Source organism: Andrena cerasifolii, chromosome 8, assembly GCF_050908995.1.
Source record: "Andrena cerasifolii isolate SP2316 chromosome 8, iyAndCera1_principal, whole genome shotgun sequence".
Taxonomy (NCBI): Eukaryota; Metazoa; Arthropoda; class Insecta; order Hymenoptera; family Andrenidae; genus Andrena; species Andrena cerasifolii.
In genome coordinates, this window is record NC_135125.1 from 9,367,145 (window position 1) to 9,383,321 (window position 16,177).

Sequence of the window (16,177 nt, forward strand, 5' to 3'; positions counted from 1 at the left end):
GCTTAGGCAAAGAGCGTGGACGCGTTCCGTGTTTTGTTCCAGTGCAGAGAGGACATTTCTTGTTTTTAACCAGTATAGATACCAAATCTTGAACGTTAACTTAAGAGGGTATTTGAACATTATAACTCTTTGTGATTCGGCAGCTCTGTGGTCCCAGTAGTCACCAACAAAATTTGTCGGTTTTCCCCTTACCCTTCACTTGAGGTCCACGTACTCCAAAGATCCCCATCAGAAATTTATTTTATAGCTTAATAACTTGCAATGTAATTGGTTTCCCTTGCAAGCCTGCGACTTCCTCTACGGAATCTATGGGGCGAAAGAAAATTGTCTGCAGAGGGGTACAAGATACAAATCAAGTTAAGAACCCCTGCTATAAAGCTGAACACGATCAATGGACAGCAAACGAAAGGAGAAAAATGTAATTCCAGTGGGTACGCTAGGATTGCGCAAGGTTCAACGGTAGGGTACATAGTTTAGTTTCTACAGCCGCGGCGACGTACCGTAGAATGGAACAAATGCATTCAGGCACGTGCCAATGAACCATGGAAAGAGGTCCTTTCGTTTCGTCGCGGTAATTGCGTCGTTTGGGCGTCGATGTAAAGGCCAACGGAACCGGATTATCTTCTTTTGTCTGCTCCCCCGGGCACGGAATAACGCGAGATCGACAAGAGGAGCCTGATTAAACCGCTACTCGCGAATCTTCGATGTCGAAAATCTGAATTGCGGGGAATGTCAAGGACACCATTCAAGGCAGAGGGTAATCTCGACGATCTCAACAATCTCCTCTGCTCCAACAAGGCACGGGCACTTAAATAATGCAATCACTTGGGTCGACTGATAAGGGCCATAGATAAAGAACAAAGAAAACCTCTCGCTGTTTCATATCTACTCCAGCGAGGATGTCACCTGAACTTTGTAGACATTTCAGAATCGTTCAACCGTGTTGCTATTGTACCCTTCAACGCTAATACTAAGTAGGGGCCTTTTCACATTCTCCATTTCTTTTTCAAGCAGTACTCTGAACAGTGGATACATAGGAAACTAGCTTCACTACTCGGCTTCGCCCGAAATTTAGATTCTGAGTTTATAAAGAAATTTTTTTTTTGTTGTGAAAATGGCCAGATTCATCTGGTTTAGTCAGGCATAACGAGCTGAGGCACGTTTCACGATCCCAGAGTTTATCGTTCGAAAGTTTTTAGGCGACAGACAAACACACAAACATATAGAAGCATTCTGCTGTACGTGTTAAGATACTGTAGCGTCTCGTGTGGAAGGGCCCTTAGCGTCCCGATGATACCTGCTATCGTTAATTATTGTACCGGCAGGCAAACGACATAATTAAGTCCGCCGGACACACAGATACTGCAATAGGATCATAGTTTCATTACGTAATGGTGTTATACAAATTTTTATGTAATGTACGATCGTTTATGCTCCAAGGATTTTACTGGAGCGATGGGAATACCGTGAGACCCCCATGCAAATGCGACAAGTCGGTAGTAATCATCCGATTAGATTACACGACAGTGAGCACGGAATAAAAGGGAACCTCGTCGTATTTTCTTATTTCGTGTAACCGGGTCCCGTCCCTTGTACGTTAATTAACCCCCATCCGCGAAGTTTCTCCATGCGCGCGCGCGCGCCTCCTACACGGTGCTTCCTTTTTTTCGCACCGAAGCGTAACGAAGAATTCACGTTTCTCACAGTACGCCGCCGGCTCGTAATTCTTCGTTTAGCTTCTCGGCGTGTATCACCGCGGATGAAAACATCAGAATCGCGGAAAGAGAAAAGAGTAGCGAGCCGAGTGAGGTAACGCGCGTGTATAAATCCGTAACGAAATAGTCGCCGCCAGTTTCTATCGGTCATGATTTAACGACCGTGTAAAAGGAACAAAAAAAACTCGACGAAGAAGTGCGCGTGAAAGAGAAAAAAACAGATTTCAATTGCTAAAGCGATCGATACGCGCATAAGCTCATAGTCAGGCGTTACATTTTCCTATTTCTTGTATTCGTTCTCATCAATAATATCTAATGATCGGTACCTCCGTCAGCGTACCCCCCTCGCATTTTCTCTAACGCTCTGTGCACGATAAAGAAAAAGATCTGTTGAATTATTGATAAGAATAATTAGTATTACCAAAGAGATATCTGCCTGTCATTAGGCGTGCTATAAATACCACTTCTTAAGAGAATTGCAGAAGCAATAATCGCGAGAGAAAATCAGACTCAGGGCTATGTGCCGGCGAGCGCGGTAAGGAAATGCGAGTTCAAGTTGTCCTCGTTGTGAGGGGGGCAGCGGGAGATTAACCGAATTTAACGGACCGCTGGTAAGAAGCCTGTGATGAATGGTAAACATGGTGGACAGGCTGCGGCGGCGACCGAGCACTTTTTTCCCTCCTCGTTTCTTCTGTACAGGCTCGTCCAAGTTTTGAGATACGCGACGAGCGCACGCCGTTAGAAGACGGTACTCGACGGTACTTGGTCGGCTTCGAACGAGGACGCGGCGAAAGAAGAGGGTTAATAACGCAGAAACAGAGGCATTCCTGCCACGGTGTAACCACGATTATCAGATGGGGCTGGAATACGACAGAACAGGTTCAAGGAACCGCCGACTATGGTGGATTGCGAGGTGTCGTTCGAGGATGCATCCATCGTGGCTCGACTAGTAATTTATTCTATACAGTGTAGAGACAGAGAGTATACGCGGTTAGGGAGTCTATGGTTTGCCGTAGAAGCATGCGAGGAGAATTAAATAGTTGTGGTGCCTCGAATATCAAAGGAAATCGAATTAGAAGCGCAGAGGTCCCGAGAACGTAACAACGGACACGTAATCGGTAATTCTAACCGCCTCCTCCTCTTATTAGCAGAGCTACTGTAGCATGCGACAAGGGCCAAGAGTCAACTGTGCAATTGACTACGTACGGACGTATGTTTCCGAGAAGTGTCCTTCGAGTTATGGAACAAATGTCAGCCGACGTTTCAGATTAAAACAAAGAGCACCGTTCGATTTACGCTCGCTTCCTGAATCTTTACCAACTGCCATACGGTTTATTAGTCGCGTGATCTTCGGATTGGAGACGGTGCACTCGTTACGTGCATGCGAGTTTATACGCTCAAGTAGCCGTGCACGCTCTCGTAACGTTGCCGCTCTCCACGTTTCCCCGGTTCAGGTCACTGTCAAAGTTCAACGACAAGATACGGGCGCACGTACATCCCCTCCATTCCGCTCCTCTCCCGTGCGACACCTCGGCGGAGGAATAAGGTAGTTCCAAACGCGTCTGAACGTGTGAAAATCGATCGGCCGCGTTCCAGGGGATAAATAAATATTGCCCCGCGGTTTACGCGATGTCCGTCGATCAGCCTTTCGGCAACGAAGAAACGCATCCCCGCCGAAAATAGAATCACGTACGTGCATAGGCGAGTGCATCGTGCCCGTTACATAATCGGTGCACGTGCACAGCGAATGTCGGTACGAGGGAAACCTCGTCGGCTCGGAATAATGGCGACAGCGCGTGAAGCGTTTTGGCAAGTTCGGGATCCCGGCTAGAAATCATTTCTTAGAACATTGAGGATATTGACAACGGGAGGAGCGGAGGAGTCATCGCTGCGATTAAACGTGTGTCAGGAATTTGTTGTTCCACGAGCAGCAACGGCGACGAGGAATGTGACAAGGGGTGTCGCGTCGCGCTACCGTGCCTCCGCGTGGCGGCCAAAAAATGCAATTCCTGCCCTCTCGAGTGTGAACGTTGAACTGCGCCCAGAAGTGCGGTTGATAAATGCCTCGTCGGAACACGAATCCTCTGATTCACAATTTCTTTCACACGCACTTATGTAAGCTAGCAATAGACTCCTAATTCCAGGATTGTTACGTGAAAGTGAATTAGCACGCGTCGTTACAATTTTCCAAAGTGGAACATACTGTTTTAAAGGAAATATCATCTGCTATCTGTTAGCTGTCAAGTATTTTCAAACGTCGGTCGGCTTGACGTCGTAATGAATTCCGCAACATTTTCGTCCGCCTCGAGGGAATTACTACCGGCGTACTTTCGCGTCACTTTTATTAAATAAGTTTTTTAAGGAGCACGCCGACTCGAGCAATTTATCGTCGCCCTGTGTACTACCCAGCCGACGAGTAACTTACGGCGATTAAAATATGTCGCGCGAAATTACACGCTCCTACGTGCTCGTCGCCGCTCCTCCGCTGGTAAGAGCCTCACCCACTGCAAAATATTCTCATCTCGTCGCGTTTATGGCCGACCCCTTTCACGATAAAGCAGCTCGTTTGTTACGTTTTGGCGGAGGGTAATATTTCTCGATCTACCGATAATCGAATACCTAGGGATCACTGGAGAAATATGTGCTCGTCGATAAATGGGTAGGTGCAATGGACCGTGAGACATTCTACGCAAACTTCGAAGGAGATACACAAGTGACACTGTAATTTAAGGGCTGGTCCATTTTTTTTTATAGGCAGATTTGCGTAGGTAATTTTGTGCGACGTGAAACGGCAAGTTTATCGCGAGAGAAAATGTTAAACAATGGGAATTTGTACATTGACGAGTATATAAGATGGAGAATAGAAGATGGAATTCTGGGGTACCGTTAGAAGTATCCATAGAATGCGGAAAGGAGCGAGGGAATATCCCCGAGGAATTTCAATGTCGCGTAATCGCGCGGCGGCGATGGTTTGTTACCCATCAACGGCGCTACGCGTTAAATACAATAAACACGGCAGAGTCTCGATAACTTTGCCCAACGGACAATCAACATGGCGTTCCAATTTCGTCACGGAATTGAGTTTCACCGCTGTATCGACGCGTATTGATCTGTGTCGAGCTATTGGACAGCGTCCATCGATCTTTAGATTTACTTACAACTGTACTTGTTAAAATACAGTGGCTCTCAATGCGGTGCCCCCCTACCCGCCCGTCCGCGAAAAAAGGTAAAAAATCAACGTAAAAGTTAACGACACTGATATCGAAACAGAATTTTTTCATCTGGCTAGATTCTCAGGTAGGAGAAACGTTTAAAAATTTCTCAAAATTTAGCCAGATAACCTTGCAGAATGTACTGAAATTAGTTTGAAATTGCAGATCGGATATCGGAAGATGTTTTTATAAAAAGGCACGAACCGATCCCCGATTAATTCTATCCAGATTCCGTGCAACGCGACACGAGGCTTAAGCGCAAATCCGCGAAGCTTAGCAAGAAATTCATGGTCAGCCAGGAGTGTCCCACTTTCCAGCAATGTTCGACGCACATGACAACGTCTTATCTGACCGGCGTGTGGGCGTACGAGCATAACAGTGGACATTCCTGGTAAGTGCAACGACGCTGAGCGCTACTTTGCCGAGCAGAGATGCAGATTCGAGTGTGTCGCGCGTAACCTCGAGGAGATATTAAAAAGAGTGATGTAAAATTGGACGAAGTGTAGGCACCGGTAACAAGCCCACTTAGCTCGTCACTCGAAATTGGAACGTCGAGGCAGAAACATTGATAATTATAATTTCCAGGCGACTACTTTGCAATCGTCGATAAGATAATATGGAAATTAGAAGCTCTTTTATAATACAAAAGAATCCTGGAGAAGTTTCTCTCCCCGCCAGGGAATTAGCACGAAATATGTAGATGGTCCAACTAGTCGCCATCTTTCGGTTTCGTCCGATATTACGAGAAACGGTGCCCGTTGTCTGTGTCAATACATTCGGCTAATACGGCTGACGTTTTGTTTAGTGGAGGCGAGCAAACACGTCCAGAACTAACTGCCGTAAAGCGTTTCACTTTTAAAATCGTGCCTGATCGATCGATCTCTTATCTGGCACGGTGTTGGCGTACGAATACGATACTAAAAATTCCCGGTACGGGTCATTGTGTATACAACGTGTTATTTGACTAAACAGCGGCGCGGTAATGCTCGCGAATACTACTTTAGAGAAGTATTAAGTGGCTCTCCGGCTGTATTTCATTTATGCATCTCTACTATAGGCCAGCAGCGTTGGTACGGAAACCGTAATGAATAATAATTCGAAACTAAGAAATCAATTCCGTCGACGATAAAGAATTTCCGTACTCTATAATCTACATAAGTGGTTTCAGAGGAACAAGTATAATACCGACTTCAGATGATTCGTCTGGAGGAATAAATACTAAGATATGCAAAAATGAAGCCTGCCAAGTCATTCTAAATATCATGTACGGATCAATTGGGATTCAGTGTGATTGTATATCTGTGTCCTATATATTATCTGCGATATCTATGACTAGCCATGCCTCTGGTCACAGCGAAATTTTTATCACGTCAATTGTCTCGGTGATCTTGAGTCGCGAGTCACGTAAATGCTTACCCCAGATACTTTTTTTGCGACACAGTTTTTCCTGAGGATCGCCGGCGACGCTGCTCCTGGCGAACTTTCGCGCAAATCCTGAAGGCACTTAACACAAGTGACGCAAACACACAGTCACAAGATCGCGACCCGATAACTTCGCGAGATCCGCGAATGCCTCCGGTGCCATTCGTACGACAGGAGCTAATGGTTGCGAGAGACGATACCCGTAACGATCGTTAAGGACAAACTTAATAATAGTAGCCGGATATTTACTATAGATCGCGAGTCGTCCAATTGGCCGGTCGTGGACGAATTCATGACTCGCGGCCACTTTGTGAATATATCATCCCGTCGATCCAAATCCGTCGTCAAACGCACGCTGTGTGTTTTGTCTTATAATAATTCGTCATCTACGAGACCGGGAAGATACAAACGAAACGCACTGCGAGAGAATGCAACCACGCATAGAGCAACGATAAGTAGGTGCACAATCTCGTGTGTATAAACAGGGACCCCTTCTCTTATCGTGGATCTTTTTTTTTCATCGGTAATTAGACTTACCCCTCTTATTTAACGATAATACCTGTTTTCTTCTGAATTTTCCCAATTAGAGTAACGATATAAAGATGATTTAGAAATGGCATTCACACACACACCTTGTTATGGGTATAATTCATTTTTAATAGATAAAGATGGGAAAGAAAAAGATTACCGCCCACGCGAGGATTTGAACCAGGAGTCCTTGGGATTACGAGTCCAGCGCGCTAACCAGTGACCCAAACAACCACCTTGTGACTACTTTCATTTTTCAGGAATGTCCTTGTTTGCGAAACTATGAATCTTCTATGAAAATGATTTTTTAAGGCTACAATGCTACAATAGTTATGTAATTGTAGATCGATATGGATTAAAGCTGCTTTTCACCCGCGTGAATTCATTTTCGAAAATGTATATGATTTCCATATTATACTAGATAACGAAGCGAAACTGGAGATATGGAATATGTTATCCTACATTTCCATCGCTGTTGAAATTATGCAGATGTTATGACTGTATTTGAAAATTTATGACGCTTCGTTTTTTAGTCAACAATTTTTTAATGCTAGTCCGAAGTATGGTGAAGCTATTTAATAACAATATGCTTTATAGTTTATCCCTGTTCGCGAGTGAAAGATGTAATTTCTTTAATTGACCAAACGCGTGAAAACAAAAATAATTTCGATGACTCAAGAAACATTGTGACTAATTTCGATTGGCCTCACAATTCGGTTCTAGAAAGGAGGTTAAGAAGGTCAACGTTTTCTACAGCTATTGCATGATCATAAGGCAACCATAATTGTATGCCGACTGTCAGTAACACCTATTGGATGCATTAATGCTGAAACAACTGTTTATCCAAAGACTCAGGGATTCCACGACAAACGACTGAACATAAACAACGGCGATGGGGATAAGGAAACGATCAGGAATATGTACGTCGACGACCATCACAGCGCAGGATTACGTGCATCGCAATCGCTAATATCGGGGTTCCGCTTTTTGTTTACATAACAGTATAATGTTATGCCCACTGTACAAAATACACTTACACAAACCGCCGCATGCTTCAACAAAACCTCTAACTATATACATATCCCTTAACATCTTATTATATACTCCGTATAATATTTATAACGTGCAGTTATTGAGATTCGACTTTAGAACTCTACCTGACCAAGGACCCTTCTATCCAACAATGACATAACCGAAAGGAATCATGATGATTTTCAATTATAGTAAACCCCGACATAAACCTAACCTAAATTGCAATTCGTTACGATATCGCGGAATTCGCTTACCTTCTCACGATTTGGCGCCAGGATAATTCACCTTCTTCCGTCCTGGGATCCGCCTGTCCAGAGTTCGCCCAAAATGTCCTCGCATCTAACGTTGACCGATCCATTCCTTGCTTGACATCTTTGCTCTGGTCCCTCGTACGCCGGAACGGTCCACAAACACGCGGTAATTCGTTCCTGCCGAATTGCGCGTCCGTGATCGAGCCGAATTCGAACCAACACACATCACAAACCCAAACCGCTCAAAGCGCTCTAAACAACGTTCACCGATCGGCAGCGGTTTCACGAATGCGAGACTCGCTTTTGTTTGCCCTCTCCAACTGCTGTCAGCAGGTGGCGCGTAAAGAGGTGGGGGGTCGCTCGGAATGGACGAGGTTCGCGACAGGCCCGACATCTAACGTAAATTTTAATTACACAGTTTAGAGGCTCCTGAACGTTTTTACTGGGGATGGGTTTCGCGGAGCGTCGAAACCTCGAAAACCTTCGAAATCCAAGAAAGTTTCGAGTTTCGAGAACTTTTCGGCGACGGATTTTTAGCGATTTAAAAAAAAAATGTACCATTTGAGTGTCACTCCTTATGTTAACAGCGCAGTCATAATCGTGTCACAGACGAGGTATAGAATAGACCCATCACCTTATGGGACTTCGTGTCGCCACCCAATCTGTGTTACCGACCCATAATTTCAGGACTGAATTTAGCGACCTCTGTTCATGAACAGCGTCCAACTCAGCAACTACTCTGAAATGTGTTGAAATGCTGAAAGGTGTTGCGTACTTGTATACGTGTGACTTGTTTAGAGAGAGAGTTTGACATAAGATGGTAGGCTTTTGTTACGGTATGCTTTAGCTCGGTTGGTCAACGACTCACGCGGATTTCTCTCCGAAAATCCATTTCGTGGATCAAAACACTATGGCGTTCAGAAATGGCATTTCTTCGAAGCCCGTGCAAGCTATAAATTGCAAGATGACATTGTTTATTAGCACTTTGCGTACCCTTGCGAACCCTTTCACGTATCGTGCGCCGAAAAAAGTATTAAAAATTCACGCTGTTACTGATATTCCCACAAGTTTCTAATGCACTGTTTAATCATTCCAGTGAAGTAATAATAATTGGATTCCGTTTGCCCCTAATATTAGTTTACCGCCAACACTGAAATTTACAGTAAAATCTAATTTTAAAAGTCTCGCAGAAAGTTGCATGATGCATGAGTGTCTTAAAAGTTTTTCTAGCCCTGAGAAATTCATCGGTTCAGTGAAGCGTGTGCATGGCATAGTGCATATTATCTCGTGATTTCTCAATTTCATCGATTACTGGACCATGTGGGAGGCCTTTTAATTTAACAGGATTCCATTCAGATATACCCGTTACTTAGAAGACTTTTTCAGAAACTGAAGGATGTTTAAAAACAGAAAATGATTTTGTAATCGTGTACAACGCGATTGTAGAGTCAGTGCCTGTGCCTGCCAAAAAGTCTTTCATAGAGTACCGTGCCTCTACGTGTTAGTGATGCGAACGCGAATTCCCATAAGGTGATAGGTCTATCGTTTTAGCCTATACTTCGCCGATTTTAGTAACTAAGGGGGAGAAACAAGTATCTCACTCATATTTCTCCAAATATTCCTGCAACTATTCACTTAAACTAAGTTCAACTAAAACGTATTTATACATTATAAATAATACTACGTGATATGTATAAGCATTAACATTAATGTATCGAACGATTAAAAATTGAGAATAAAAGAGAATTCAGTCGGCGCAGAAAATCATTTGCAAATCCAAGGCCAAATGTTACAAATTGCTTGATATCTCGAGTTCTATCGATTATAGTTAATAATAATTTATACTGGGCGGTTAGTGTAAATGTTGTTAACATTATTTGTCACAGCAATAGCCACTGGAATGGATATTTTAGCCGAAAATCCATTTTTGCCGAAGAATTCGCTGGATTTCGCAATTGTAACTAACCGTCGACCTTGTTTTCATCGGGGGACATCATTCCTCAAATCTACATAAGGAGCTCACAGATCTTCATGTACTCAGTCGTCGTCGGTCCTCCGGACTTAAAGGACCTCCGGGAACCCTGGAGCTGCCGAGCCACCTGGATCCACTGGACTTCCTGGGGACCTGGTTCTTCTTCCCCCTCCCCCCGGAGCTGCCGAGCCACCTGGACCATTCGGAACTGCTGGACTTGCTGGGGACCTGGTCAGGGGTTCAACCCTGGTTCTTCCTCCCCCTCCCCCCTGGAGCTGCCGAGCCACCTGGATCCACTGGACTTCCTGGGGACCTGGTTCTTCCTCCCCCTCCCCCCGAAGCTGCTGAACTTGCTGGGGACCTGGTCAGGATTTCAACCCTGGTTCTTCCGCCAGCCTCTCGCCCCTCTGGCCTGGGTTCGTTTATTCGCTTGCTGCTGATAAAATTTTGGGGTTCGGTAAGTCATTTAAAATTTTATTGTTTTGCGAATGTCAAATCTGATTTCTTCATCTGTCCTATTTCCATGCATACTTTCGAGAATTTTGCGCGAGTCGTTCTATTTTGTGTATTTCTTCGATGGGTTTGCATGATTTATTTTATTTGATGCATTTCTTCGATGGGTGTAAATGATTTATTTCATTTTCGTGAATTTCTTCGATGGTTTTCTCTGATTCATTTCATCTCGTCGATGTCTTCGATGGTTTTCCCTGATTCATTTCATGTCTTCGATGGTTTTTCCTGATTTATTTCATCTCGTCGATGTCTTCGTTGGTTTTCTCTGATTCATTTCATCTCGTCGATGTTTTCGATGGTTTTCCCTGATTCATATCATCTCGTCGATGTCTTCGATGGTTTTCCCTGATTCATTTCATCTCGTCTATGTCTTCGATGGTTTTTTGTGACTTCTGTCACTCTTTCCTTCAAGTACTTATCTCTGCGGTGGTTTTGCATGCTCGTGCGTGCTCTGCTGTTGGTCGAAATTATCTCGATCGTCTCCAACTCAATAAGCTTTTCCTTAATTTCTTTCCAGGCCGACCACACCGTTACTAACATATAGTAGTTGATTGTTTCAGCTTTTAGGCTTCACCGTTACTCGGGGAATGGAGTTAATAACACGATATATTTAACAAGAAACTAGTGCAAAGTGACAGTGAAAGAAGACATCTAAGGAAGCCTAGGCTAATTTATTATAGTATGAAGTATTTAAGGTCCCATGTAAAATTGCCAAGCAGTCACTAAATCATTAACTTTGTTGTTCGTTTATTGGCTCCTCATCTGTGATGAGGAGGTTACCGCTGCTTCCGTTTGCGGAAGCAAGTGACTGAGCATGGAATCGGTATGGGTGGATCAGTTTCATCCCTTGGTGTTCTTGTCCAAAGGGAAAAGTTTCGGGCGTAGGGGGTGCACCTTTTGGTACACTGCCTGCGTAAGTCACCCGGTTCGATTGCCCAATCTCCCTGTTAGACGGCTTGAGTCAGGTCAAGTATTTGCTCCTGGCGAGTCGCATCGGAGCAACAGGAATCGTCTGGGAGGCGCCGAGCGCTTTTCCCTTTCGACTTGGACAGCAGGGTGGTAGGAACTGCGCCGTCCAATACTCGTTTCATGCTTACCCTTCGCCTTTCCTTCTTTCCTGAATTGCTTTTAATCGAGTGATTGCTTGGCAGTTCCCTAGATTCTATATCTAAACCGAAGGGATCGATGGAACTTTGTTTCCATCCATCTCTTTGGTTTAGATGGCTTAATGTACAGGGAGATCGATGGAACTTTGATTCCATCTATCTCTCTACGGGTCTCGAAACGCAGCAACCTCCTCGCGGTGAGACCTGGTAATCGGTGAGAACCGAGCTGATAGCTGCGATTGTCAAATATTCTAGTCGGATATAAGAATTTCTGTATCTTGCAATCCCCCCCATAAACATGACTCCTGTATGAAAGAAGCTAATTCCCTTTAATTCGCGAAAAAAGTTCTCGCGCAAAGATTGTGAAATCATCTTTGCTAATTCCAATTGTACCTTTAACCCTTTAATTCACGAAAAAAGTTCTCACGCAAAGAATATCACCAGAGAATATTTTTAATGTTTTTCGTGAATTAAAGGTACAATTGGAATTAGCAAAGATGATTTCACAATCTTTGCGTGAGAACTTTTCGTGAATTAAAGGGAATTAGCTTCTTTCGTACATGAATCATGTTTATGGGGGGGGGGTATGTATAAGCATTAACATTAATGTATCGAACGATTAAACACTGACAATGAGAATAAAAGAGAAATCATTCGGCGTAGAAAATCATTTGCAAATCCAAGAGCAAATGTTACTAATTGCTCGATATCTCGAGTTCTATCGACCATAATTAATAATAAATTATACTGGGCGGTCAGTGTAAATGTTGTTAACATTATTTGTCATTGCAATAGCCACTGGAATGGATATTTTAGCAGAAAATCCATTTTTGCCAAAGAATTCGGTGGATTTCGCAATTGTAACTAACCGTCGACCTTGTTTTGATCGAGGGACATCATTCCTCGAAGTCTACATAAGGAGCTCACAGATCTTCATGTACTCAGTCGTCATCGGTCCTCCGGACTTGAAGGACCTCCGGGAACCGTGGAGCTGCCGAGCCACCTGGACCTTCTCGACTTCCTGGACTTCCTGGACATCCTGGACTGGCTGGTGACCTGGTCCTTCCTCCACCCCCGGAGCTGCCGAGCCACCTGGACCTTCTGGACTTCCTGGACTTCCTGGACATCCTGGACATCCTGGACTGGCTGGTGACCTGGTCCTTCCTCCACCTCCGGAGCTCCCGAGCCCGCTGGACCATTGGGACTTGTTGGACATGCTGGAGACCTGGTCAGGGTTTCAACCCTGGTCCTTCCTCCACCCCCGGAGCTCCCGAACCCCCTGGACCATTGGGACTTGCTGGACATGCTGGACACCTGGTCAGGGTTTCAACCTTGGTTCTTCCTGCGGCCCCTCGCCCCCCTGGCCTGGGTTACCTTATTCGGTTGGTGCCGATGAAATTTTGGGGTTCGTTAAGCCATTTAAAATTTTATTATTCTGCCAAAGTCAAAACTGACTTCCCTCTCTATCTGATTGCTTTCTTCGATTGATTTTCATCATCTGTCCGATTTCATGCATTCCTTCCAGGATTTTTGAACGAATCGTTCTATTTCGTGTATTTCTTCGATGGGTTTGCATGATCTGTCCTATTTCATGCATTTCTTCGATGGGTTTTCATGATTTCTGTTACTCTTTCATGCATCTCTTCGGGGGGTCTACATTCCCTGCTCTCCTTCATCTATCTCAACGATGGTTTTGCATGATTTATTCTACTTCATGCATTTCTTCGATGGTTTGGCATGATTCCTTTCCCTGCTCTCTTTGATGTACGTATCTCTACGATGGGTTTACATGATTTATTCTATTTCATGGATTACTTCGATGGGTTTTCATGATTTATTTCTTTTCATGGATTTCTTCGATGGCTTTGTATGACTTTTGTCACTCTATCGCGCGTCTCGTCGATGTGTCGTCATTCCATCCTCTTCTTCGTGTATCTCTGCGATGGTTTTGCATGCTCGTGCGTGCTCTGCTATTAGTGGAAATTATCCCGATCGGCACCAATTCATTAAGTTTTTTCTCAGTTTCCTTCCAGGTTGACCACACCATTGCTAATATAACGTAGTTGATTGTTTCAGCATTTCCGGTTCAGCCCTTCGCGGGGAAGAAACTTAATAAGATGATACCTACTTCTTAGAAAAAAACTAGTGAAAAGTGTTAGTGAAAGAAGACATCTAAGGAAGCCTAGGTTAATTTATTATAGCATGAAGTATTTAAGGCCCCATGTAAAATTGCGAAGTAGTCACTAAATCATCAACTTTGTTGCTCTTTTGTTGGCTCCTCATCTCCGATGAGGAGGTCGCCGCTGGTTCCGTTTTCGGGAGCAAGCGACTGAGCATGGAATCGGTATGGGTGGATCAGTTTCATCCCCTGGTGTTCTTGTCGAAAGGGAAAAGTTTCGGGCGTAGGGGGTGTACCTTTTGGTACACTGCCTGCGTAAGTCACCCGGTCCGATTGCCCAATCTCCCTGTTAGACGGCTTGAGTCAGGTCAAGTATTTGCTCCTGGCGAGTCGCATCGGAGCAACAGGAATCGTCTGGGAGGCGCCGAGCGCTTTTCCCTTTCGACTTGGACAGCAGGGTGGTAGGAACTGCGCCGTCCAATACTCGTTTCATGCTTACCCTTCGCCTTTCCTTCTTTCCTGAATTTCTTTTAATCGAGTGATTGCTTGGCAGTTCCCTAGATTCTATATCTAAACCGAAGAGATCGATGGAACTTTGTTTCCATCCATCTCTTTGGTTTAGTAGGATTCATGTACAGGGAGATCGATGGAACTTTGATTCCATCTATCTCTCTACGGGTCTCGAAACGCAGCAACCTCCTCGTGGTGAGACCTGGTAATCGATGAGAATCGAGCCGATAGCTGTGATTGTCAAATATTCTAATTAGATATAAGAATTTCTTTAACTTGCAATACTGTGTAACTTAAAATGTTGTTCGATTGTTCCTACCGAACCCCAGAATACGAATATAGTGTTAAGATGGAAGAATAAGTGCAAGTTGGAATATTTCAGCGAGATACTGGAACTGTTGAGTTTTTCACAATTTTTAAAGTCCTCTCTGCTTCAGCATTTTATTGAAATATACAAAGTTACAATTCCTTTGCGAGGTATTCCACGTTACATCATGAAAGCATGTCTTCCACAAATAATGTTGTTGTTTATATAAATTTGTATGTTAAATAAATTTGTTTTGCGTTAAATAAACCGGAATAGGACAGCAAGGTTAAAAGACGAATGTGATATCGTTTTACTTTCTTCCTCCGTTCTTTTCCGTTGAACGAAATATGTTCATAAGACGATTTTTAAATTGTTACTCTAACAGAAACATTTGTAAATCGCGGGCATTGACTCTCAAAACGTAAACTAGTTTTACTCGTGCTTAATTCTAGTTCCTACCACGCGTAGCGTTACAATCTGTTTTGAGACTTCACCGGTAACGTTGCATGCGACACTAAAATGACAAGGGGGTCCTAGGACCCCCTAAACCGGCGACACAAAAATACATTGCTTGATAGGTCTATTCTATACCTCGTCTGTGATAAGGCACACACTGCTGCCTTTTCCCCAAAATTCACTTCCATCTTTAACCGTAGCTGGTCACGTTTGGACAGCACATTTCGTGACATACACTCTGTGATATTTGTATTATAATGGCTTAATATATCTTCCACCTTCCAGTGTATTTTTATCGGTGGAATTATTTTTTTCAACAAAAAAAAGATAAGTTTTCAGTCACATTTATCGTACACCAGTCAGCTGCAGTGGGTTTCGGTAACACGAAATGCATCATTGACAAAATAAATCAACTTTAAAAATGCTTTGAAAATGGATAATTTTTAAGTTTTTATCCTACTGAGAACTTAGAAAGTGAAATTAAAGAATAATTGAGTGAAATTAGAGAATAATTTAAAAAAATATATGCCTGCCAGTGGGATTTGAACACTGGACCTTCTGTTTGCAACTCACTACGGATTTCGGTAAGTTTCGGAAATGCGGATCGTTGGCGAAAAGAGCCGAACAGGTAACGCGTGCGGACAGGAGTAGGGATATGCTTGTGTGTATGCAGTGCGATCGGAGCTGATCGGAGCAAAGTGGGGACGACGGTAGGTTTAGTAGGTTATGCTGGGAGTAAGCATTTCCCCCACGTTCCACGATTCTGACATCACAGTGGTTATTGGTAGTTACTGGTTATGGATATTTCTGTGTCCATAATAGTCCGTGCAGATCCATGACAGGTTCATAAACATATCAAATTTTTGATACGTTTTTTCAAGCGATAAATAAACAATTTTGTTGTTAAAAATGGTTGCATGAGAACCTGTATTCTCCCTAGAATAAGTACATATATATGATCATATTACAAACAAATCTTTATATTCTTGCATATAACCTCCCATTCAGTGACTTATACTGTAGTTCTTAAAATC

The 16,177-nt window shown here is 43.7% G+C and overlaps 1 protein-coding gene across 2 annotated transcripts in view; it reads right to left on the reverse strand.

Moving 5' to 3' along the window:
• Positions 1–8,454, reverse strand: part of Plx (PTB_TBC1D1_like and TBC domain-containing protein plx) — a 30,388-nt gene extending 21,934 nt beyond the window's left edge. The window contains exon 1 of one of the 2 annotated variants that reach the window (XM_076818959.1): positions 8,164–8,454. The gene's annotated coding sequence lies outside the window, so the exon portion shown is untranslated. Of the gene's footprint in view, positions 1–6,343; positions 6,526–8,163 lie in introns of those variants that run through there. The other variant, XM_076818960.1, reaches the window with a different exon arrangement.
• Positions 8,455–16,177: the final 7,723 nt, after the last annotated feature.